Genomic DNA, 27,318 nt, shown 5'->3' on the forward strand with positions numbered 1-27,318 from the left:
CCTATCTGGGGGCACCCTTCTAAAGATCTCACAAAAAGAAGAAATTCTACAGGGGAAGCAATGAAAAGGCGCGCTAAAGACACCTCTAATATATATAACATACAGATCACACACCAAAGGAAATCCCATGTACGGGGTATCATACCTTATAAAAGGCGAGGTACGTCTATGTGGAACACTCTCACACGTCACTTTAGTAAAGGTAACCAATCCCAGGTTCAAAAACTGCACGGGAAACAGTAAAGGAAAAACGGGCATCAACTCCGACCTGCGTTCACTGGAGGATCTAATCAACTCACCCCTACCATGCACCAAAAGGAGAGGGCACCACTGGATCTCCGCACCTGTAGCAAAGTATGCTTCGGGTCGCCCAGTCACTCTGTGGATTCTACGCTCTACATGGCGGTTCGCTAGCGTGTGAACGCTAAGGATCTTCTCTCTAAGAGGAAGCGCGGCGCGTCCCACGTGACCAGGATGTGCACGCGTCAGTGAATAGACATGAAAAGCAGACTATCGCAAGGGGCCGGCAGAACGGTATCCTCCATAGAAAATGACAACTAAGGAGTATACAGGTTCACTCCATGCTAGCCTCAAAAATAGATGTTGAGCGGGAGTTTCAAAGTGCTCACTAAGAGGGCACCTTCCTAATTGGCACAAATCAGCCAAAAACTATAAAGGAGGATACTGGGACATAAAGAATTATTATATAAACGTGTCCTCTAAACAAACAAACCAAAAAGGAAAAAATGTCGGGGGTAATCAGAACCAATAAAACTAAAATAAAAATAGTGTGTGATCACTATAAGGTCAACAATGACCTCATGAACAAAGTACTGGTGGCAAAATGGATTTGAAGGGCAACAAGAGCACAGAGGCAGACTAACAGTTTAAGTACTCAGTAGACAGTGTACATAAATCTCCTACTTCCAGGAGAACTAGGAAGGATCAAGAACAAGTAACACATATATACAAATATTTGTAAAAAAATATACAAAAAATATGTATATAAACAAAATACATCACAGAGTCAAAAATACAAAGAAATGTTCATAAAAGCATACATCAATATTGCAGGGAAAAGACAAGGAAAGCCCAGCTGAAAGACAAAATCATACATATGTACAACATAATTCAGATAATTAAAGTATAGTAATATACTGTTTATGATCTTATAAGTGCCCATATTTCATCACGATCATTCAAACCTACTCTCGCAGTTTGGTATTTTTCAATCATCCCTGCCTCTAGTTTGTCATTTGTAAGGTCACTTTACTCTGGGCTCTCACCACCAGTAGCAAAGACCACCTGATGTCATTTTCATTGTGGTTAAGTTCAGAGTAATCTTGCACCAATGGGGCTCCCTGCGTTTTGCACCTAATTCTCGACTGATGTTGAATAATTCGCATCTTCACATTCTGCGATGTTTGTCCTATATACGTCTTATCGCAAGGACACGTGATGCAATACACCACATTTTTGGTGTTACAGTTCGAGAAGTTGGTTTAGGTATGTCTCTTGCCATTTATCATCACAGATTTGGAGTTCGTTTTATGCGTACATACCACACATCAGTTACATTTAAAATGCCCTACTACAGGAGGAAGACTTAACATGCTTCTCAGGTTCCCTTTCTCAGGGTGCATACGAGTGGCTTTCACCAGATGTTGTCGGATGTTTTTACCTTTGCGAAACCCAAAAAGGGGCTTGGGAATATCGAACTGTTGTATCAGTCTCCAATTCCTAAGGATAATCTGTTTGATTTTATTTGCCTTGGGATTATACGTTAGGACACAAGTCATCCTATCTGTGTCTTGTTTTTCCTTTGGGACAAGTAGAGTTTCGCGTGGTGTCAACCACGCTCTCTTGAGAGCTGTTCTCACCAATTTTCATGGATATCCTCTATTGCATAACTTGATTTGTAATTTTTCCGCGTGTTCAAAATAATCAGCTTTGTTGGTGCAATTCCGCCGGATCCTTAAGAACTGCCCATATGGCAAGTTCTCTTTAAGGGTCCTGGGGTGTCCGCTGGTAAAATGTAATAGGGTGTTGCGATCTGTGGGCTTAGTGTAAAGGCACACCTCTAGTCTCCCTTCCCTATGTGAAACACACAGGTACAAGAAATTAATTCTTGAGTTGCTATGGGAAATAAAACACTTTAAGTCAGCTGAGCATGCATTGAGCCAATTGTGGAAGACCAGGAGTTGTTCTACGGTCCCTGACCATATCAAAAAGATATTGTCGATAAATCGACTCCATCGAACGATATGGGGTTTAAAAGGTGTAGTCTCAGGGAAAATAAAGTTTCTCTCAAAAGTATCCATGACTAAATTAGCAATCTCCAGTGCAAAGCAACAGCCCATGGCTACACCTTTTACTTGTATAAAGAGCTCCTCTTTAAATGAAAAAAAGTTATTTTTAAAACAAATGTTAGCCAAGGCTGAAATGAAATGTGTGGGTATTGTGTGTGGTCTGGGTCTCCCGTCAAGTACTGTGTCTAATACGAATAAGGTCTCCTCTTGGGGTATGTTTGTGTATATACTTTCAATATCGAAAGTGACCAACTACTGCTGGTCACTTTCGAATATTGAGTCTTTGATTTTGGCAATAAAGTCTATCGAGTCCCTAATGTAAGCTTCTGTTAAAGGGACAAAAGGTTTTAAGAACACATCTATATATTTGGCCAGTGGTTCCAGTAGGGACCCACATGCTGCAATAATGGGACGGCCCGGAGGGTGGCTTGTGTCCTTGTGGACTTTAGGACGAACGTAAATATTAGGAATTTTTTGTGAAGTCAAGTTTAAGTATGTCATATTCCTTCTAGCAGATGTACCCTTCGTTCAAAGCTTGTGTAGTAAGGTGCAAGATTTGAGCCTTCCATCGTGGTGTGGGGTTTTCATTAATGGGGCCATAGTGCTCTCTATTGTGGAGTTCTTTCATCATCACATTATCATACTCCTCTGAGTCCCATAAAACAATTCCTACCCCCTTATCCGCGGGTTTAATTACAGTAAGGGGGTTGTTGGACAGATCTTTTAGTGCTGCCATCTCTTGTTTAGAGAAGTTAGGTTTAAAAAAGCGTTTCCTGCGACTAAATTAATCAATTTCCTTCAATATTTGCTCTTCAAAGAGGAGGACTTCGTCAGGCATGGCTGCACTGTCAGGGCAAAAAGTTGATTTATTGTGCAGTCCACTATTATTAACCTCAGTCGTTTCGTCGAACTCCGAGAAGAACATTTTAAGCCTGATTTTGCACAGAAATTGCAGGACTTCTGTTTTGGTATCTACTGGGTCCTGCAAAGTCAGCGGGACGAAGGATAAACCTTTATGCAGAACACTCTGTTCAATATCAGTCAGAGGATGTTTTGAGAGGTTATAGATGGGAATTAATTCATTGCCATCAATGTGACCCTCATTATGTTCATCATTTATCTGTTGTACGTTCTGCGTCGTGTCCTGAATATTCCCTGATTCGGGGCTGGTAGTGGAGGTGCCCTTCATTTTCCTCTGAATCCCCTCCCCCTGCATCTCTGACTAAAAAAGGAAGGGATCTGGGGTATTGGAAGTAGGTAGGATATGGTTGGAAGTGTTGGTAATATCCAGTAGATCCTTGATCTGAATCAGAAGATGACTCAGAAAAAGTAATAACGTTTTTACCTGATCTGTTACGGGATCTTATATAGCGCACGGCTGCCCCAGCCAAGGGGCGTCCCGGCGCGTGCAGAAAAGAAGGGGATCAATATACTCGGATTGTTGTTCTTAAAAAAATCTTCCTTCAGGTAAGGTTAGACAACCTCGATTTTAAAGCTTTTAATGTCCCTGGTGACTTTAGTTGTTTTCAAATTTACTGTATGTATTTTAAAATCTGTGAACGTTTTTTCAATAGAATCCAATAATGCTTTTGCATCAGTAATACCAGTATCAGCCCCAATCTCTTCCTCCAACCTTTTTATCTCTTTTAATTCTTCCTGTTAGGAGGGACCCTCCTGAAAAAAACAAAAAAACGTCAACACTGCAAGAGATAATGTGCTGCAACCCATTAATAGCGGGCGACGCATAAAATGGAACAAGGTGATACCGACCGAATTCCACGAAAAACTGATAAAGGACTGTGATAAGGAGTTTCTAACCTGTCTCAGTTCCAACTCCGAGAGTGAAGGAGTCCTTACAGCCTTTGAGAACATTGCCCGAAATGTAGGAAAGATGCTTGAAGTACGGGGGGTAAAACCATATCGGATAAACCTAAATGGTTCTGCCACAACTGTTCAAAAGCAGCTAGAGATTTGAAAGAGGCCCTTAAAATACTTCCCCGAGATAAAGCTTTGATCAGCTCGCTCCGACTAATTTATAAAAAGGTGCTGACAAAAAGGAAGACCGAGCTGAAAAACGCGCTATGGGAGGAACTTTTAAACCCCTTGACCCTATCCAATAGCTCTAGATTTTGGTGTACAATTAACCAATCACCACTAGCACCATCTGGGACTACTGAAGTGGGGTCAAACATCACGGAGGGTGAGTGGGTGAACCACTTTACTACCATCTTCGAGGTTAAAAACGTACAACCAGCACCCTCACATGAGAGGCCTGGGCAGGACATTGTGGTATTCTCAGTAGGTGAACTGATGGAGGGAATAAGTAATCTCTCCAACAAAAAGGCCCCAGGCCCAGACGGCATCCCTCCTGACCTCTACAAATCAGACCCTACTTTTTGGGCCCCAATTCTCACCGCTGTGGGAAATGCTGCAGCAGAAAAGGCTTGCCCAGCCTCATGGGGTCTCTCAACAATAGTCCCCGTATTTAAAAAGGGAGACCGTAACTGCATTTTAAATTACAGGCCTATCTCCCTGTTAGATTCCATTGTAAAAGTACTAGGGGGCGTTATCCTGAAGAGGCTGTCCACTTGGGCAGAGGAGAAGGAGTTCATCTCTGACATACAGTATGGGTTCCGTGCAGGACATTCCACCATGGCCCAGTGCCTCAATCTCTACCTAATCCTGGGTAAATACACCATTGCACGACCAGGAACAGTTTACATGGCCTTCATGGACCTTTCCTCGGCCTTTGACTGTGTCAACCGGGGAAAGTTGTGGCAGTCCATGGAGGCCATGGGGGTAGAGCAACACCTGGTGAATTTCCTAATGGACTTACACAGTGACACAAAGGCTAACGTCAGATATACCCGGGATCTCAAGGTCACTCAAGTTTTAGAACTAGTCGGGGGGTCAGGCAAGGGTGCATCCTGGCCCCCTTTCTTTTTAACATATATTAATGACCTAGAAGACAAACTGGTTAAGACGGATGCGGACTACACGTACGTGGGACGACGGGGTCTGCCAGTCCTACTGTATGCCGACGATGCCGTCCTCTTAGCCCGCACCCCCAAAGGACTACAAACACTATTGGATGGATTTATGTTATCACGAGATTTACATATAAACAACACTAAATCCTATGTGTTGCAGGTGGGAAAGGCAGCTAGAAAACAGCATCCATTCAGGGTAAATGGAACTAGGGTGCCCTCATGCACCACCTTTTCTTACCTGGGGGTACTTTTAGACCAACAGTTGAACTGAGTTGCACTTCTGAACAGGAAAAGGGGAGAAGTAGCTAGGGCTAACACTGCGCTTTTCGACTTCGCAGCCAGAATGGGCAATAGACCGCTGGCGGCAATGCTAAAGGTCTATCGCTCCAAGAGCACTGCAATAGCCACTTATGGGAGCGAACTATGGGGATACAGTAACCACGAGGGTCTCCAAGTCGCTGAAAGTAAATTTTTAAAACAACTTCTGTCCGTCTCTCAGGGAACCCCGAAAACATCAGTGCACGAAGAAACTGGCATGCCCTTCATCAGTGACATTTTGTCACTGGCCCCCTTATGTTCTGGATGCAATGTTGGCTCAACAAACATCTTGGGCTAATACATAGCTTGCTAAAAGAAACCCTGAGCCTCAAACATATGTCCAAAATACCCTGGCTGAGATATCTTAGAGATAGTTTCGGCAAAGAGGGGCGACCGGACCTATTTGTAAACCCGTCAGGAATATCGAGGACAGATCTTGCACTTATAAAACAGTCATTTATTACCCGCAAGAAACTGGAAGGAGAGGAAAGGGACTCGTTGAAGCCCAGCGTGCGCCTCCATCTGATGTTAATAACCTCGCCTGTTGAGGAGCAGTACTTACTCTGGCCATTACTAACATATGAGCGCTTTCTTTTAATTAGGTTCAGGTTTAACTTGTTTCACCTTTTACTGGCAGTCCCTAGGGGGTGTCATAAGGGGATGGTGTTAGCACCCTGTGGCTGCGACAATCTGTCTCCACAGGATTTGCTTCACTTCATGTTCTATTGTAAATATTATGAATTCCCCAGGGCTTTTTATCTTAAACCTATTTAAAAAAGGATGAATTATGCACAAGCCCGTCCTGCGTTATTTTACCTACAAACGTTGAACCCAGAAAGTATACCTCATGTGGCTGGTTTTTTAAAATGTACTATGAAGTATAGGAAATGTTTGAATATGTAAGACTGTTAAGAATAAAACCCTGTGTCTTCTGCCCCCCTTTTGATCATCCAACAGCTGAATATTCATGTTACGAATAGCCGGTTTTTATAAATTGTAACTTGTCTTGTGTATTTTTATCTGAAAGTTTGGATTGCTAGTTTTAATGTCATGTGAACTTTTATGGTTTTTGTACAAAAAAACCCCGAATAAAGTACTTTTGAATTTGAATTCTTCCTCGCTAATTCTTAAGGCCGTTTGGATGGACAAAACTATCCAATCACGGGAACATTTCGTACCAACCCCACTGAAATCAAGCAAATACGGCTTGTCATTCAAGAAAATCACCGGTATATTTTTGACCTGTAATCCTACAGGGATCGTATTACTTTTAAGATGGTCCAGCAGGACCTGCGCATGTAGTTGCGTTCTAGTATTCTTTTTGCGCAATTGTATAAGGCGTTCTCCTTTGTCTGCACTATATTTGCCTGTCGCCACCTGATCTCCACCTAACAAAGAGGGGATCAGTAATAGTCTACTGATAACTTCATCAGAATACTGTACCATATGCGGTTCAGTCATGTCAAAAAAATCGTTCAGCTGAATTAACTACTTTCCCACATACATACACAAAGTACAACACAAAATCTCAACAATGACACACAATAAAGTCTCCAGAGTACGTGATGGACACAATCACTAATCTCTGCGAGATGGGTCGTCACATAAGTACTACAATACCACACTACTCTCACACTGCAAAAAGTGTAAAACAATTATGTAAGCCAAAAGATATGGGGGTTTACCCAAATTACCCTCCTTTACCTGGGTAAAGACAAATGCAAGCAAACTGGAAAAATGGGAAAGGAGGAATAGATATCTGAATAATAAACTAATAGGGGACTGCTAATTCTCCTATACTGGTGGCACTTGTCCACTAACCTGCTATTTTATAGATGAAAATACCATCACGACTAATGGAAGACGTGATTACATATTTTATTTATCGTAATCACACAATATCATTATTCAGTAGTTTCAGTGAATTTCAAATTTACATTATGCACAAATATACATACATATGTACACAACTATATACAACAACAAAGGACAAAATACACGAAATTAATACAGGCAGTACATAATCACAAACAAATCCTTCTTCACCCAGAAAAAATTATTAAAGCAAAAGCTAGGTGTCCTCCTATTAATTCTAGGAAGTACACTCCGAGGTAGTCAGACACAATCGATTCAAAACGGAAGATATAGAACCTAAATATAAGGAATGTGTCAAAAGGTATAATTCCACTTTGGTTTCGTGGTTAAATCAGACTCCTCTTTATGAAAAGTGTTAACACGGTCGCGTTTCGGCCTTCCAACAACTCTGGCCTCCTCAGGACAGGGTGATAAGAAAACCTAAAAAATACATACAACAAACTAACTGTATACCGTCTTATAACAATCTGTCATACTCTCTGTGCCCTCATTAACCAGATACCAACTCCGTCACCAGCAGAGAACCAATAATAAGTGAAAAATAAAATAGGAGTTCAGGTGACCAAAACGTGCCAAAAGAGAAGCAGACCAATGAAAAAAAGTCACAGACCCTCCACCTCTCCAAGATAACAAATCAGCAAAGGGTAAGAATAAAGAAACTATTGTGTACTTTAACTATAGTAAGGGTGCACTTAGACAACCGAAGTCATGCTCTAAATCCCGAGTCTCCAGTAATCACCACGAAGCAACGTAATTACTAAAGTAAAAATAAAAAAAGAGAGAGGAAAAGGAGCAAAAAGTACTAGCCCGGCCTCAAAGAGTAGGTCTCATGCAGTATGGCAGAGAAGAACTCACAAGGGGCAACTTACTGAAGTAGATCCAATCTTGCGGCACCCTTCAAAAGATCTCACAAAAAGGAGAAATTCTAAAGGGGAAGGAATGAAAAGGCGCGCTAAAGACACCTCTAATATATATAACATACAGATCACACACCAAAGGAAAGTCCATGTACGGGGTATCATACCTTATAAAAGGCAAGGTATGTCTGTGTGGAACACTCTCATACATCACTTTAGTAAAGGTAACCAATCCCAGGTTCAAAAACTGCACGGGAAACAGTAAAGGAAAAATGGGCATCAACTCCGACCTGCGATCACTGGAGGATCTAATCAACTTCCCCCCTACCGTGGACCAGAAGGAGAGGGCACCACTGGATCTCCTCACCTGTAGCAAAGTATGCTTCGGGTCGCCCAGTCACTCCGTGGATTCTATGCTCTACACGGCGGTTCGCTAGCGTGTGAACGCTAAGGATCTTCTCTCTAAGAGGAAGCGTGGCGCATCCCACGTGACCAGGACGTGCAAGCATCAGTGAATAGACGCGGCAGCAGGAACAGAACATGTCTGTGGTTGGTGGCAGCACTAGCTTGCTGGCAGACCCTGAAAGGCTGAAATCTGGAGTACAGAGTGCTCCTCTAAGGAGCTCCCCAGTACATGGGATCATGCCTCCAACACCGAAATTGGTGTTGCAGTACAATTCCAACATGTTTTATACCAAACATGACCAGGTTCAGTGCACCCATTATACAGTTAGACATCTCGTAATGACTGACATCCACTATATGTCTTAAAATGGCTGAACGTACTTACAAAGCCTGGAGAATTGACTCTGGGGTATGCAGGGGTGTCCTGCTCATGCAGGGGCACCCTCACACTTATAACCAAGCACCCTGCCCTTAGGACTTAAGCGCCTACCATAGTGGTACCTTCTAGGTTTTAAGTGCAGTGACCTCAGATATAAGGAAATTTAAATCTTTCATAAGAGGTGCAAGTACTGTGTCTAATACGAATAAGGTCTCCTCTTGGGGTATGTTTGTGTATATACTTTCAATATCGAAAGTGACCAACTACTGCTGGTCACTTTCGAATATTGAGTCTTTGATTTTGGCAATAAAGTCTATCGAGTCCCTAATGTAAGCTTCTGTTAAAGGGACAAAAGGTTTTAAGAACACATCTATATATTTGGCCAGTGGTTCCAGTAGGGACCCACATGCTGCAATAATGGGACGGCCCGGAGGGTGGCTTGTGTCCTTGTGGACTTTAGGACGAACGTAAATATTAGGAATTTTTTGTGAAGTCAAGTTTAAGTATGTCATATTCCTTCTAGCAGATGTACCCTTCGTTCAAAGCTTGTGTAGTAAGGTGCAAGATTTGAGCCTTCCATCGTGGTGTGGGGTTTTCATTAATGGGGCCATAGTGCTCTCTATTGTGGAGTTATTTCATCATCACATTATCATACTCCTCTGAGTCCCATAAAACAATTCCTACCCCCTTATCCGCGGGTTTAATTACAGTAAGGGGGTTGTTGGACAGATCTTTTAGTGCTGCCATCTCTTGTTTAGAGAAGTTAGGTTTAAAAAAGCGTTTCCTGCGACTAAATTAATCAATTTCCTTCAATATTTGCTCTTCAAAGAGGAGGACTTCGTCAGGCATGGCTGCACTGTCAGGGCAAAAAGTTGATTTATTGTGCAGTCCACTATTATTAACCTCAGTCGTTTCGTCGAACTCCGAGAAGAACATTTTAAGCCTGATTTTGCACAGAAATTGCAGGACTTCTGTTTTGGTATCTACTGGGTCCTGCAAAGTCAGCGGGACGAAGGATAAACCTTTATGCAGAACACTCTGTTCAATATCAGTCAGAGGATGTTTTGAGAGGTTATAGATGGGAATTAATTCATTGCCATCAATGTGACCCTCATTATGTTCATCATTTATCTGTTGTACGTTCTGCGTCGTGTCCTGAATATTCCCTGATTCGGGGCTGGTGGTGGAGGTGCCCTTCATTTTCCTCTGAATCCCCTCCCCCTGCATCTCTGACTAAAAAAGGAAGGGATCTGGGGTATTGGAAGTAGGTAGGATATGGTTGGAAGTGTTGGTAATATCCAGTAGATCCTTGATCTGAATCAGAAGATGACTCAGAAAAAGTAATAACGTTTTTACCTGATCTGTTACGGGATCTTATATAGCGCACGGCTGCCCCAGCCAAGGGGCGTCCCGGCGCGTGCAGAAAAGAAGGGGATCAATATACTCGGATTGTTGTTCTTAAAAAAATCTTCCTTCAGGTAAGGTTAGACAACCTCGATTTTAAAGCTTTTAATGTCCCTGGTGACTTTAGTTGTTTTCAAATTTACTGTATGTATTTTAAAATCTGTGAACGTTTTTTCAATAGAATCCAATAATGCTTTTGCATCAGTAATACCAGTATCAGCCCCAATCTCTTCCTCCAACCTTTTTATCTCTTTTAATTCTTCCTGTTAGGAGGGACCCTCCTGAAAAAAACAAAAAAACGTCAACACTGCAAGAGATAATGTGCTGCAACCCATTAATAGCGGGCGACGCATAAAATGGAACAAGGTGATACCGACCGAATTCCACGAAAAACTGATAAAGGACTGTGATAAGGAGTTTCTAACCTGTCTCAGTTCCAACTCCGAGAGTGAAGGAGTCCTTACAGCCTTTGAGAACATTGCCCGAAATGTAGGAAAGATGCTTGAAGTACGGGGGGTAAAACCATATCGGATAAACCTAAATGGTTCTGCCACAACTGTTCAAAAGCAGCTAGAGATTTGAAAGAGGCCCTTAAAATACTTCCCCGAGATAAAGCTTTGATCAGCTCGCTCCGACTAATTTATAAAAAGGTGCTGACAAAAAGGAAGACCGAGCTGAAAAACGCGCTATGGGAGGAACTTTTAAACCCCTTGACCCTATCCAATAGCTCTAGATTTTGGTGTACAATTAACCAATCACCACTAGCACCATCTGGGACTACTGAAGTGGGGTCAAACATCACGGAGGGTGAGTGGGTGAACCACTTTACTACCATCTTCGAGGTTAAAAACGTACAACCAGCACCCTCACATGAGAGGCCTGGGCAGGACATTGTGGTATTCTCAGTAGGTGAACTGATGGAGGGAATAAGTAATCTCTCCAACAAAAAGGCCCCAGGCCCAGACGGCATCCCTCCTGACCTCTACAAATCAGACCCTACTTTTTGGGCCCCAATTCTCACCGCTGTGGGAAATGCTGCAGCAGAAAAGGCTTGCCCAGCCTCATGGGGTCTCTCAACAATAGTCCCCGTATTTGAAAAGGGAGACCGTAACTGCATTTTAAATTACAGGCCTATCTCCCTGTTAGATTCCATTGTAAAAGTACTAGGGGGCGTTATCCTGAAGAGGCTGTCCACTTGGGCAGAGGAGAAGGAGTTCATCTCTGACATACAGTATGGGTTCCGTGCAGGACATTCCAACATGGCCCAGTGCCTCAATCTCTACCTAATCCTGGGTAAATACACCATTGCACGACCAGGAACAGTTTACATGGCCTTCATGGACCTTTCCTCGGCCTTTGACTGTGTCAACCGGGGAAAGTTGTGGCAGTCCATGGAGGCCATGGGGGTAGAGCAACACCTGGTGAATTTCCTAATGGACTTACACAGTGACACAAAGGCTAACGTCAGATATACCCAGGATCTCAAGGTCACTCGAAGTTTTAGAACTAGTCGGGGGGTCAGGCAAGGGTGCATCCTGGCCCCCTTTCTTTTTAACATATATTAATGACCTATAAGACAAACTGGTTAAGACGGATGCGGACTACACGTACGTGGGACGACGGGGTCTGCCAGTCCTACTGTATGCCGACGATGCCGTCCTCTTAGCCCGCACCCCCAAAGGACTACAAACACTATTGGATGGATTTATGTTATCACGAGATTTACATATAAACAACACTAAATCCTATGTGTTGCAGGTGGGAAAGGCAGCTAGAAAACAGCATCCATTCAGGGTAAATGGAACTAGTGTGCCCTCATGCACCACCTTTTCTTACCTGGGGGTACTTTTAGACCAACAGTTGAACTGGGTTGCACTTCTGAACAGGAAAAGGGGAGAAGTAGCTAGGGCTAACGCTGCGCTTTTCGACTTCGCAGCCAGAATGGGCAATAGACCGCTGGCGGCAATGCTAAAGGTCTATCGCTCCAAGAGCACTGCAATAGCCACTTATGGGAGCGAACTATGGGGATACAGTAACCACGAGGGTCTCCAAGTCGCTGAAAGTAAATTTTTAAAACAACTTCTGTCCGTCTCTCAGGGAACCCCGAACACATCAGTGCACGAAGAAACTGGCATGCCCTTCATCAGTGACATTTTGTCACTGGCCCCCTTATGTTCTGGATGCAATGTTGGCTCAACAAACATCTTGGGCTAATACATAGCTTGCTAAAAGAAACCCTGAGCCTCAAACATATGTCCAAAATACCCTGGCTGAGATATCTTAGAGATAGTTTCGGCAAAGAGGGGCGACCGGACCTATTTGTAAACCCGTCAGGAATATCGAGGACAGATCTTGCACTTATAAAACAGTCATTTATTACCCGCAAGAAACTGGAAGGAGAGGAAAGGGACTCGTTGAAGCCCAGCGTGCGCCTCCATCTGATGTTAATAACCTCGCCTGTTGAGGAGCAGTACTTACTCTGGCCATTACTAACATATGAGCGCTTTCTTTTAATTAGGTTCAGGTTTAACTTGTTTCACCTTTTACTGGCAGTCCCTAGGGGGTGTCATAAGGGGATGGTGTTAGCACCCTGTGGCTGCGACAATCTGTCTCCACAGGATTTGCTTCACTTCATGTTCTATTGTAAATATTATGAATTCCCCAGGGCTTTTTATCTTAAACCTATTTAAAAAAGGATGAATTATGCACAAGCCCGTCCTGCGTTATTTTACCTACAAATGTTGAACCCAGAAAGTATACCTCATGTGGCTGGTTTTTTAAAATGTACTATGAAGTATAGGAAATGTTTGAATATGTAAGACTGTTAAGAATAAAACCCTGTGTCTTCTGCCCCCCTTTTGATCATCCAACAGCTGAATATTCATGTTACGAATAGCCGGTTTTTATAAATTGTAACTTGTCTTGTGTATTTTTATCTGAAAGTTTGGATTGCTAGTTTTAATGTCATGTGAACTTTTATGGTTTTTGTACAAAAAACCCCCGAATAAAGTACTTTTGAATTTGAATTCTTCCTCGCTAATTCTTAAGGCCGTTTGGATGGACAAAACTATCCAATCACGGGAACATTTCGTACCAACCCCACTGAAATCAAGCAAATACGGCTTGTCATTCAAGAAAATCACCGGTATATTTTTGACCTGTAATCCTACAGGGATCGTATTACTTTTAAGATGGTCCAGCAGGACCTGCGCATGTAGTTGCGTTCTAGTATTCTTTTTGCGCAATTGTATAAGGCGTTCTCCTTTGTCTGCACTATATTTGCCTGTCGCCACCTGATCTCCACCTAACAAAGAGGGGATCAGTAATAGTCTACTGATAACTTCATCAGAATACTGTACCATATGCGGTTCAGTCATGTCAAAAAAATCGTTCAGCTGAATTAACTACTTTCCCACATACATACACAAAGTACAACACAAAATCTCAACAATGACACACAATAAAGTCTCCAGAGTACGTGATGGACACAATCACTAATCTCTGCGAGATGGGTCGTCACATAAGTACTACAATACCACACTACTCTCACACTGCAAAAAGTGTAAAACAATTATGTAAGCCAAAAGATATGGGGGTTTACCCAAATTACCCTCCTTTACCTGGGTAAAGACAAATGCAAGCAAACTGGAAAAATGGGAAAGGAGGAATAGATATCTGAATAATAAACTAATAGGGGACTGCTAATTCTCCTATACTGGTGGCACTTGTCCACTAACCTGCTATTTTATAGATGAAAATACCATCACGACTAATGGAAGACGTGATTACATATTTTATTTATCGTAATCACACAATATCATTATTCAGTAGTTTCAGTGAATTTCAAATTTACATTATGCACAAATATACATACATATGTACACAACTATATACAACAACAAAGGACAAAATACACGAAATTAATACAGGCAGTACATAATCACAAACAAATCCTTCTTCACCCAGAAAAAATTATTAAAGCAAAAGCTAGGTGTCCTCCTATTAATTCTAGGAAGTACACTCCGAGGTAGTCAGACACAATCGATTCAAAACGGAAGATATAGAACCTAAATATAAGGAATGTGTCAAAAGGTATAATTCCACTTTGGTTTCAAGGTTAAATCAGACTCCTCTTTATGAAAAGTGTTAACACGGTCGCGTTTCGGCCTTCCAACAACTCTGGCCTCCTCAGGACAGGGTGATAAGAAAACCTAAAAAATACATACAACAAACTAACTGTATACCGTCTTATAACAATCTGTCATACTCTCTGTGCCCTCATTAACCAGATACCAACTCCGTCACCAGCAGAGAACCAATAATAAGTGAAAAATAAAATAGGAGTTCAGGTGACCAAAACGTGCCAAAAGAGAAGCAGACCAATGAAAAAAAGTCACAGACCCTCCACCTCTCCAAGATAACAAATCAGCAAAGGGTAAGAATAAAGAAACTATTGTGTACTTTAACTATAGTAAGGGTGCACTTAGACAACCGAAGTCATGCTCTAAATCCCGAGTCTCCAGTAATCACCACGAAGCAACGTAATTACTAAAGTAAAAATAAAAAAAGAGAGAGGAAAAGGAGCAAAAAGTACTAGCCCGGCCTCAAAGAGTAGGTCTCATGCAGTATGGCAGAGAAGAACTCACAAGGGGCAACTTACTGAAGTAGATCCAATCTTGCGGCACCCTTCAAAAGATCTCACAAAAAGGAGAAATTCTAAAGGGGAAGGAATGAAAAGGCGCGCTAAAGACACCTCTAATATATATAACATACAGATCACACACCAAAGGAAAGTCCATGTACGGGGTATCATACCTTATAAAAGGCAAGGTATGTCTGTGTGGAACACTCTCATACATCACTTTAGTAAAGGTAACCAATCCCAGGTTCAAAAACTGCACGGGAAACAGTAAAGGAAAAATGGGCATCAACTCCGACCTGCGATCACTGGAGGATCTAATCAACTTCCCCCCTACCGTGGACCAGAAGGAGAGGGCACCACTGGATCTCCTCACCTGAAGCAAAGTATGCTTCGGGTCGCCCAGTCACTCCGTGGATTCTATGCTCTACACGGCGGTTCGCTAGCGTGTGAACGCTAAGGATCTTCTCTCTAAGAGGAAGCGTGGCGCATCCCACGTGACCAGGACGTGCAAGCATCAGTGAATAGACGCGGCAGCAGGAACAGAACATGTCTGTGGTTGGTGGCAGCACTAGCTTGCTGGCAGACCCTGAAAGGCTGAAATCTGGAGTACAGAGTGCTCCTCTAAGGAGCTCCCCAGTACATGGGATCATGCCTCCAACACCGAAATTGGTGTTGCAGTACAATTCCAACATGTTTTATACCAAACATGACCAGGTTCAGTGCACCCATTATACAGTTAGACATCTCGTAATGACTGACATCCACTATATGTCTTAAAATGGCTGAACGTACTTACAAAGCCTGGAGAATTGACTCTGGGGTATGCAGGGGTGTCCTGCTCATGCAGGGGCACCCTCACACTTATAACCAAGCACCCTGCCCTTAGGACTTAAGCGCCTACCATAGTGGTACCTTCTAGGTTTTAAGTGCAGTGACCTCAGATATAAGGAAATTTAAATCTTTCATAAGAGGTGCAAGTACTGTGTCTAATACGAATAAGGTCTCCTCTTGGGGTATGTTTGTGTATATACTTTCAATATCGAAAGTGACCAACTACTGCTGGTCACTTTCGAATATTGTGTCTTTGATTTTGGCAATAAAGTCTATCGAGTCCCTAATGTAAGCTTCTGTTAAAGGGACAAAAGGTTTTAAGAACACATCTATATATTTGGCCAGTGGTTCCAGTAGGGACCCACATGCTGCAATAATGGGACGGCCCGGAGGGTGGCTTGTGTCTTGTGGACTTTAGGACGAACGTAAATATTAGGAATTTTTTGTGAAGTCAAGTTTAAGTATGTCATATTCCTTCTAGCAGATGTACCCTTCGTTCAAAGCTTGTGTAGTAAGGTGCAAGATTTGAGCCTTCCATCGTGGTGTGGGGTTTTCATTAATGGGGCCATAGTGCTCTCTATTGTGGAGTTCTTTCATCATCACATTATCATACTCCTCTGAGTCCCATAAAACAATTCCTACCCCCTTATCCGCGGGTTTAATTACAGTAAGGGGGTTGTTGGACAGATCTTTTAGTGCTGCCATCTCTTGTTTAGAGAAGTTAGGTTTAAAAAAGCGTTTCCTGCGACTAAATTAATCAATTTCCTTCAATATTTGCTCTTCAAAGAGGAGGACTTCGTCAGGCATGGCTGCACTGTCAGGGCAAAAAGTTGATTTATTGTGCAGTCCACTATTATTAACCTCAGTCGTTTCGTCGAACTCCGAGAAGAACATTTTAAGCCTGATTTTGCACAGAAATTGCAGGACTTCTGTTTTGGTATCTACTGGGTCCTGCAAAGTCAGCGGGACGAAGGATAAACCTTTATGCAGAACACTCTGTTCAATATCAGTCAGAGGATGTTTTGAGAGGTTATAGATGGGAATTAATTAATTGCCATCAATGTGACCCTCATTATGTTCATCATTTATCTGTTGTACGTTCTGCGTCGTGTCCTGAATATTCCCTGATTCGGGGCTGGTGGTGGAGGTGCCCTTCATTTTCCTCTGAATCCCCTCCCCCTGCATCTCTGACTAAAAAAGGAAGGGATCTGGGGTATTGGAAGTAGGTAGGATATGGTTGGAAGTGTTGGTAATATCCAGTAGATCCTTGATCTGAATCAGAAGATTACTCAGAAAAAGTAATAACGTTTTTACCTGATCTGTTACGGGATCTTATATAGCGCACGGCTGCCCCAGCCAAGGGGCGTCCCGGCGCGTGCAGAAAAGAAGGGGATCAATATACTCGGATTGTTGTTCTTAAAAAAATCTTCCTTCAGGTAAGGTTAGACAACCTCGATTTTAAAGCTTTTAATGTCCCTGGTGACTTTAGTTGTTTTCAAATTTACTGTATGTATTTTAAAATCTGTGAACGTTTTTTCAATAGAATCCAATAATGCTTTCGCATCAGTAATACCAGTATCAGCCCCAATCTCTTCCTCCAACCTTTTTATCTCTTTTAATTCTTCCTGTTAGGAGGGACCCTCCTGAAAAAAACAAAAAAACGTCAACACTGCAAGAGATAATGTGCTGCAACCCATTAATAGCGGGCGACGCATAAAATGGAACAAGGTGATACCGACCGAATTCCACGAAAAACTGATAAAGGACTGTGATAAGGAGTTTCTAACCTGTCTCAGTTCCAACTCCGAGAGTGAAGGAGTCCTTACAGCCTTTGAGAACATTGCCCGAAATGTAGGAAAGATGCTTGAAGTACGGGGGTAAAACCATATTGGATAAACCTAAATGGTTCTGCCACAACTGTTCAAAAGCAGCTAGAGATTTGAAAGAGGCCCTTAAAATACTTCCCCGAGATAAAGCTTTGATCAGCTCGCTCCGACTAATTTATAAAAAGGTGCTGACAAAAAGGAAGACCGAGCTGAAAAACGCGCTATGGGAGGAACTTTTAAACCCCTTGACCCTATCCAATAGCTCTAGATTTTGGTGTACAATTAACCAATCACCACTAGCACCATCTGGGACTACTGAAGTGGGGTCAAACATCACGGAGGGTGAGTGGGTGAACCACTTTACTACCATCTTCGAGGTTAAAAACGTACAACCAGCACCCTCACATGAGAGGCCTGGGCAGGACATTGTGGTATTCTCAGTAGGTGAACTGATGGAGGGAATAAGTAATCTCTCCAACAAAAAGGCCCCAGGCCCAGACGGCATCCCTCCTGACCTCTACAAATCAGACCCTACTTTTTGGGCCCCAATTCTCACCGCTGTGGGAAATGCTGCAGCAGAAAAGGCTTGCCCAGCCTCATGGGGTCTCTCAACAATAGTCTCCGTATTTAAAAAGGGAGACCGTAACTGCATTTTAAATTACAGGCCTATCTCCCTGTTAGATTCCATTGTAAAAGTACTAGGGGGCGTTATCCTGAAGAGGCTGTCCACTTGGGCAGAGGAGAAGGAGTTCATCTCTGACATACAGTATGGGTTCCGTGCAGGACATTCCACCATGGCCCAGTGCCTCAATCTCTACCTAATCCTGGGTAAATACACCATTGCACGACCAGGAACAGTTTACATGGCCTTCATGGACCTTTCCTCGGCCTTTGACTGTGTCAACCGGGGAAAGTTGTGGCAGTCCATGGAGGCCATGGGGGTAGAGCAACACCTGGTGAATTTCCTAATGGACTTACACAGTGACACAAAGGCTAACGTCAGATATACCCAGGATCTCAAGGTCACTCGAAGTTTTAGAACTAGTCGGGGGGTCAGGCAAGGGTGCATCCTGGCCCCCTTTCTTATTAACATATATTAATGACCTAGAAGACAAACTGGTTAAGACGGATGCGGACTACACGTACGTGGGACGACGGGGTCTGCCAGTCCTACTGTATGCCAACGATGCCGTCCTCTTAGCCCGCACCCCCAAAGGACTACAAACACTATTGGATGGATTTATGTTATCACGAGATTTACATATAAACAATACTAAATCCTATGTGTTGCAGGTGGGAAAGGCAGCTAGAAAACAGCATCCATTCAGGGTAAATGGAACTAGGGTGCCCTCATGCACCACCTTTTCTTACCTGGGGGTACTTTTAGACCAACAGTTGAACTGGGTTGCACTTCTGAACAGGAAAAGGGGAGAAGTAGCTAGGGCTAACGCTGCGCTTTTCGACTTCGCAGCCAGAATGGGCAATAGACCGCTGGCGGCAATGCTAAAGGTCTATCGCTCCAAGAGCACTGCAATAGCCACTTATGGGAGCGAACTATGGGGATACAGTAACCACGAGGGTCTCCAAGTCGCTGAAAGTAAATTTTTAAAACAACTTCTGTCCGTCTCTCAGGGAACCCCGAACACATCAGTGCACAAAGAAACTGGCATGCCCTTCATCAGTGACATTTTGTCACTGGCCCCCTTATGTTCTGGATGCAATGTTGGCTCAACAAACATCTTGGGCTAATACATAGCTTGCTAAAAGAAACCCTGAGCCTCAAACATATGTCCAAAATACCCTGGCTGAGATATCTTAGAGATAGTTTCGGCAAAGAGGGGCGACCGGACCTATTTGTAAACCCGTCAGGAATATCGAGGACAGATCTTGCACTTATAAAACAGTCATTTATTACCCGCAAGAAACTGGAAGGAAAGGAAAGGGACTCGTTGAAGCCCAGCGTGCGCCTCCATCTGATGTTAATAACCTCGCCTGTTGAGGAGCAGTACTTACTCTGGCCATTACTAACATATGAGCGCTTTCTTTTAATTAGGTTCAGGTTTAACTTGTTTCACCTTTTACTGGCAGTCCCTAGGGGGTGTCATAAGGGGATGGTGTTAGCACCCTGTGGCTGCGACAATCTGTCTCCACAGGATTTGCTTCACTTCATGTTCTATTGTAAATATTATGAATTCCCCAGGGCTTTTTATCTTAAACCTATTTAAAAAAGGATGAATTATGCACAAGCCCGTCCTGCGTTATTTTACCTACAAATGTTGAACCCAGAAAGTATACCTCATGTGGCTGGTTTTTTAAAATGTACTATGAAGTATAGGAAATGTTTGAATATGTAAGACTGTTAAGAATAAAACCCTGTGTCTTCTGCCCCCCTTTTGATCATCCAACACCTGAATATTCATGTTACGAATAGCCGGTTTTTATAAATTGTAACTTGTCTTGTGTATTTTTATCTGAAAGTTTGGATTGCTAGTTTTAATGTCATGTGAACTTTTATGGTTTTTGTACAAAAAAACCCCGAATAAAGTACTTTTGAATTTGAATTCTTCCTCGCTAATTCTTAAGGCCGTTTGGATGGACAAAACTATCCAATCACGGGAACATTTCGTACCAACCCCACTGAAATCAAGCAAATACGGCTTGTCATTCAAGAAAATCACCGGTATATTTTTGACCTGTAATCCTACAGGGATCGTATTACTTTTAAGATGGTCCAGCAGGACCTGCGCATGTAGTTGCGTTCTAGTATTCTTTTTGCGCAATTGTATAAGGCGTTCTCCTTTGTCTGCACTATATTTGCCTGTCGCCACCTGATCTCCACCTAACAAAGAGGGGATCAGTAATAGTCTACTGATAACTTCATCAGAATACTGTACCATATGCGGTTCAGTCATGTCAAAAAAATCGTTCAGCTGAATTAACTACTTTCCCACATACATACACAAAGTACAACACAAAATCTCAACAATGACACACAATAAAGTCTCCAGAGTACGTGATGGACACAATCACTAATCTCTGCGAGATGGGTCGTCACATAAGTACTACAATACCACACTACTCTCACACTGCAAAAAGTGTAAAACAATTATGTAAGCCAAAAGATATGGGGGTTTACCCAAATTACCCTCCTTTACCTGGGTAAAGACAAATGCAAGCAAACTGGAAAAATGGGAAAGGAGGAATAGATATCTGAATAATAAACTAATAGGGGACTGCTAATTCTCCTATACTGGTGGCACTTGTCCACTAACCTGCTATTTTATAGATGAAAATACCATCACGACTAATGGAAGACGTGATTACATATTTTATTTATCGTAATCACACAATATCATTATTCAGTAGTTTCAGTGAATTTCAAATTTACATTATGCACAAATATACATACATATGTACACAACTATATACAACAACAAAGGACAAAATACACGAAATTAATACAGGCAGTACATAATCACAAACAAATCCTTCTTCACCCAGAAAAAATTATTAAAGCAAAAGCTAGGTGTCCTCCTATTAATTCTAGGAAGTACACTCCGAGGTAGTCAGACACAATCGATTCAAAACGGAAGATATAGAACCTAAATATAAGGAATGTGTCAAAAGGTATAATTCCACTTTGGTTTCAAGGTTAAATCAGACTCCTCTTTATGAAAAGTGTTAACACGGTCGCGTTTCGGCCTTCCAACAACTCTGGCCTCCTCAGGACAGGGTGATAAGAAAACCTAAAAAATACATACAACAAACTAACTGTATACCGTCTTATAACAATCTGTCATACTCTCTGTGCCCTCATTAACCAGATACCAACTCCGTCACCAGCAGAGAACCAATAATAAGTGAAAAATAAAATAGGAGTTCAGGTGACCAAAACGTGCCAAAAGAGAAGCAGACCAATGAAAAAAAGTCACAGACCCTCCACCTCTCCAAGATAACAAATCAGCAAAGGGTAAGAATAAAGAAACTATTGTGTACTTTAACTATAGTAAGGGTGCACTTAGACAACCGAAGTCATGCTCTAAATCCCGAGTCTCCAGTAATTACCACGAAGCAACGTAATTACTAAAGTAAAAATAAAAAAAGAGAGAGGAAAAGGAGCAAAAAGTACTAGCCCGGCCTCAAAGAGTAGGTCTCATGCAGTATGGCAGAGAAGAACTCACAAGGGGCAACTTACTGAAGTAGATCCAATCTTGCGGCACCCTTCAAAAGATCTCACAAAAAGGAGAAATTCTAAAGGGGAAGGAATGAAAAGGCGCGCTAAAGACACCTCTAATATATATAACATACAGATCACACACCAAAGGAAAGTCCATGTACGGGGTATCATACCTTATAAAAGGCAAGGTATGTCTGTGTGGAACACTCTCATACATCACTTTAGTAAAGGTAACCAATCCCAGGTTCAAAAACTGCACGGGAAACAGTAAAGGAAAAATGGGCATCAACTCCGACCTGCGATCACTGGAGGATCTAATCAACTTCCCCCCTACCGTGGACCAGAAGGAGAGGGCACCACTGGATCTCCTCACCTGTAGCAAAGTATGCTTCGGGTCGCCCAGTCACTCCGTGGATTCTATGCTCTACACGGCGGTTCGCTAGCGTGTGAACGCTAAGGATCTTCTCTCTAAGAGGAAGCGTGGCGCATCCCACGTGACCAGGACGTGCAAGCATCAGTGAATAGACGCGGCAGCAGGAACAGAACATGTCTGTGGTTGGTGGCAGCATTAGCTTGCTGGCAGACCCTGAAAGGCTGAAATCTGGAGTACAGAGTGCTCCTCTAAGGAGCTCCCCAGTACATGGGATCATGCCTCCAACACCGAAATTGGTGTTGCAGTACAATTCCAACATGTTTTATACCAAACATGACCAGGTTCAGTGCACCCATTATACAGTTAGACATCTCGTAATGACTGACATCCACTATATGTCTTAAAATGGCTGAACGTACTTACAAAGCCTGGAGAATTGACTCTGGGGTATGCAGGGGTGTCCTGCTCATGCAGGGTCACCCTCACACTTATAACCAAGCACCCTGCCCTTAGGACTTAAGCGCCTACCATAGTGGTACCTTCTAGGTTTTAAGTGCAGTGACCTCAGATATAAGGAAATTTAAATCTTTCATAAGAGGTGCAAGCACCATTCTACACAGGCTGCAATGGCAGGCCTGTAGTCAGAGTTTAAGTGCACTCCCATGGGTGGCACAATACATGCCGCAGCCCATATGAGACCCCTGGTGTACCTATGCCCTGGGTACCTCAGACCATATACTAGGGACTTGTAAAGGTAAACAGGTAGCCAATTTTGGAGGTTCCAAAGCACTTATCAAAGCCATTTTGGGCAGGAGCCATAGGTGCTGGGGTCCTGATAAGCAGGATCCCAGAAAACGAGTCAAAACATACTGACACTGGGCAACAAGTAAGGGTAACCATAAAAGAAAGATCCTACTTTCCAACATTGGGTTACCCCCAAACTTTTTGCCTTCTGACCTCCTGTTTTGAGTGTGAGCTGAACTTTGTTTATGCTAGTGTTTATGACTCTGGGCACTTTCTCATTTCTGACTGTGCTAAAGTGCATGTGATCTATGTCTAAAATATAATGGCATTTGGTTGTTCCATGATTGGCATATTTGATTTACTAATAAGTCCCTAGTAGGGTGCACTACATGTGCACAGGGCCTGCAGATCAAATGCTACTAGTAGGCCAGCAGCACTGATTGTACCACCCACATGAGTGGCCTTTTCAAACCTGTCTCAGGCCTGCCACTGCAGAGTCTGTGGGTGTAATTTTAAACTGCCATTTACACCTGGCCAGTTCACCTACTTGCCAGGCCCAAATCTTCCCTTTTATTACATATAAGTCTCCCCTAACGTAGGCCCTATGTAGTCCCAAGGGCAGGGTGCAGTGTATTTAAAAGGTAGGACATGTACTTTTAGTTGTACATGTACTGGTAGTGAATAACTGGTAAATTCGTTTTTCACTACAGCAAGACCTATCTCGCCAATAGGTTAGCTTTGGAGCTGCCTTGTAACACTTTACGAGTGTAACTTCCAATTGAGAAAAGATAAGAAGAATGAGTTTGGTGTCTCTGGACTCACAATGTATAAACACATCTTTTAGTGAAGTTGGTTTTTAAATTGCAAATCTGAAATTCCACTTTTAGAAAGTTGTCATTTTCTTACTTTAGCCATTCGGTGCCTTTGCCTATCCCTAGAATGTAGGTATGAGTTGGATTGCAGCAGGGCTTTGTGCATTCCCCCTAGATGTTAAAACACACAAAGGGAGCTGAGGTGTGCCCTGCATATCCTGATGGCCCATCACCAGGCTGATGGGTCTTCCTAAGCTAGAGTGAGAGGGAGGAGCTTGCACCTGAATAGGGCTATGCCTGTCCTCACACAGAGCTGCATATCCCTGTGTAGTGTGTCTGGAGCCAGGGCGGGGTCTTGTGAACTACAAAGACCTTACTTTGAAGTGTCCCTACTTCAAAGGCTAAAATGGGTATAAGTTCTGGACCTCTGACACTATATAATCAGAATACTTCTGGACTGAGGACATTCTGCCAGGAAGAAGAGCTGTTGTGTTGCCTTGAGGAACTACCACTTTGCTGCTTGCTTTGCTGTGTTGGCCTGATGCTTCATGCCTGGAAGTGAGAGGACTGGACTTTATCTCTACATCCTGCATCTTTAAAGGTTCTCCAAGGGCATGTTGGGCTTGCCTCTTGTTTCTGAAGTCTCAGGGATATCTAAGACTTCACCTGCATCTTGCAACCAGAATCTGGTCTTCTCTGCTGTGAGTCCTGCTCTGCCAAGTGGTGCCAAATCCAGTCCTAGGCCCTTAGAAGTGAATGTTTGGAGCTGCAACCCAAGAAACCAACACATCGACCCGAAGCATCATTCGGAACCAGCACATTACCTGTGAAATCGATGCATTGCCGCTGCCTTCAACCAAACCTTGGACACAGCTCACCAAGTATGAGGCGCAACAACCTTGACTTCCAACTAGGGTTGGGCGGTTAACTCCACTCCATCGGTGGAGTTCTCAGAGTTTTTACCGCTCTGCTTAGAGTGCCGAGTTTGACAAAAACTCTGCAATCGCCAGCGGAGCCGAGTTTATCGGCGTGCTAACCTAAAGAGATATGATTATGCACTTGCTGCACGCTCTCTGCTGCTTGGTAGTTGCAGAATGATACGACAATCAGTCAGCTAGGATGGAATGTGCTTTTTTCTTCTGGTTTCAGCAGCCTCTGCAAATCCCGCATCTCCTGTACAAGGTGATTAAGTATTTCTTGCCAGGCAGAGTGAGGAGCTCGAGTAAATGAGATGCGGTCTTGGAACAAAAATAGCTTCCTTAAGTTCCCGAAATGCCCATTACTGTGTTAGCACCCCTGAAAGTTCATAGGTCGGCGAGAGGCTAAATGTGCTGCTTCTTGACTGACCAATACCCTGAGCCCCTTATAGATGGCGCAATGTAAGGCGCTCTGTTCAGGCCCAAACTTCTGCCGAGCTCTGTGGGGGTCCCAGGTGGAAAAAAGGCGATCTGTTCACAAAGCACGGCCCTTAAAGACTCTTGGCTCTGCCGAGCTTTCATTAGGATTGCATATTAATGACTCTCAAGGGTCCGTCAATGCGGGGACTCACTATGCACGAGTGGGCAGACAAGCCACGCGCAGGAGCCGAGTGTATTCTAGAGCAATGTCCACAGCCTTCCTAGACACTGCTATGGGATTACTGGGACTCAGAAATTACAAGACTGTCTGCAACAGTAGGATGTGAGCGGGCAGAGCAGCTCTTTACATCAATGCTGCAGCACTGGGCATAATATAACAGACATACCACATGAGTAGAGAAGTAAACTTCACAACATTGCACTTCAGTACAAAGTCCTGTTTCTGCTCCTGCTGGCCAATCCTGGTGTGACTAGCACGTTTCCATTCCGCCATGCTCATCCAATCTGCCCCTTGTTTGCATCCAGCAGGAAGTGGCTGCAGGAGCAGCGACAGACAGGGAAACAGGAGCTGCAGAGTCAGATACCAAGGAGGGAAGATGGGGCTTCGGTTTGAGAGCACCTGTCCTCACACAGTTAGAGAACCCGAAGTCCCTGTCTCTTTGACCCGTGCCCTTTGTGTTCTCTGGAGAGGGTCCACCACGAACAGAGGTGCTCTGAGAGATGACGTCCATTCAGTCTGTGGTGCTCCCATCACCAGGGAACGAGGGCCAGCTGAAATATAGGTGAGAGGCAGTGGAGGAGCTGCGACTTGGCGTATTTGTTAAGCACTGGCTGACAGTGACACTACGACATGGAGGCAGCAATGACAGGTTACAGGTATTCCTTGCGAGCGCATTCCCTGACAATGGAACCTCGCCCAGGCTGCCCTTGTGCACAGCCTTAATCTCCCAGTATGTACAGCTTACCCTTGTGCCCCGCACCGCCATAGGCATGGAAGGTGTTGGGTTGTACTATTGTTAGGGTAGCTGAGCAATACTTCACCCACCAGCAGAATTCAGTGTTTTTCTATAACTGCAGAATTTCGAGGAGCAAAACTCTGCGAGCCCCGCCCAGACCCACTTACAAAGCAGCCCTGACTTTGCTGACACAGCACCTCCAAATCAACACTGCTGAATGAGTCTCGTATAACGCCACGTTGAAGTCTGCGATGCCTCGTCCCCGATGCATTACCGGCCTGGCTTCTGAACCATCACTGTCAGCCCAGCGGTGCGAAAGCAATACCTCAAAACTGACAGACAGCGCTCTTGACTTTGATGCATCAACGACTGAACCGATGCATCGCCTGCAACAGTGATGCATCACCTCCGTATTTCAAATCATCGTCCCCGAGCATCGACGCATCCAAGGTACTGTCAGTGGGTCTGCATGACTCCTGTATCCGGCCCACACTCCATTGCGGTTGGACTGAACTTTTGGAATTGCCCCGGTCAAGATCAACCAGATAGTATCTTGCAAAATTCATATCTTGACTTGTATATGTTGGATTTTTAGTTGTTTTAGTCCTGTTGTACTCAGATAAATCTTGACTATTGTTCTAAATTGATTTGGAGTACTTTTGTGGTGGTTTCACTGTGCTTCTGTGTGTGTATAAATACTTGACACATTGCCTCTTTAGTTTAGCATGAATGCTCTGTGCCAAGCTACCAGAGGGTGAGCACAGGTAAACTTGTAGTGTGTACTACACTTACCCTGACTAGGACTGGGGTTCCTGTATGGACAGGGTGCATACCTCTGTCAACCAGAAACCCAAATTATAACATTGACCAACAAGTGGATTTGACAAGATTCTGAATGCTAGCACTGCATCAGTTCCATCCCCAGCTACACCAGGAAGACTCGCTCTGTTCTATAGACCTCGAAGATGCGTACTTTCGAATACTAATAGCCAAAAAGCAAATTCTTGAGGTTCGTTGTGCGTCACGATCATTACCAGTACCAAGTGTTTCTGTTGAGCTGGG

General features: G+C 43.4%; 2 protein-coding genes across 8 annotated transcripts in view; one reads left to right on the plus strand and one right to left on the minus strand.

The window, feature by feature from the left end:
* LOC144824278 (uncharacterized) overlaps window positions 1–459 on the minus strand; it is a 247,278-nt gene extending 246,819 nt beyond the window's left edge. For 2 of the 3 annotated variants that reach the window (XR_013608917.1, XM_078683410.1), the window contains exons 1-2: window positions 345–459; window positions 146–225 (exon numbers count right to left, since the gene is read on the minus strand). The gene's annotated coding sequence lies outside the window, so the exon portion shown is untranslated. The remainder of the gene's footprint in view (window positions 1–145; window positions 226–344) is intronic. The other variant, XM_078683413.1, reaches the window with a different exon arrangement.
* The window catches only part of ENTHD1 (ENTH domain containing 1), a 1,583,016-nt gene that overhangs the window by 435,735 nt on the left and 1,119,963 nt on the right, over window positions 1–27,318 (plus strand). The window lies entirely within an intron of this gene.

The sequence above is a fragment of the Lissotriton helveticus genome, chromosome 1_1 (genome assembly GCF_964261635.1).
Source record: "Lissotriton helveticus chromosome 1_1, aLisHel1.1, whole genome shotgun sequence".
Lineage (NCBI taxonomy): Eukaryota > Metazoa > Chordata > Amphibia > Caudata > Salamandridae > Lissotriton > Lissotriton helveticus.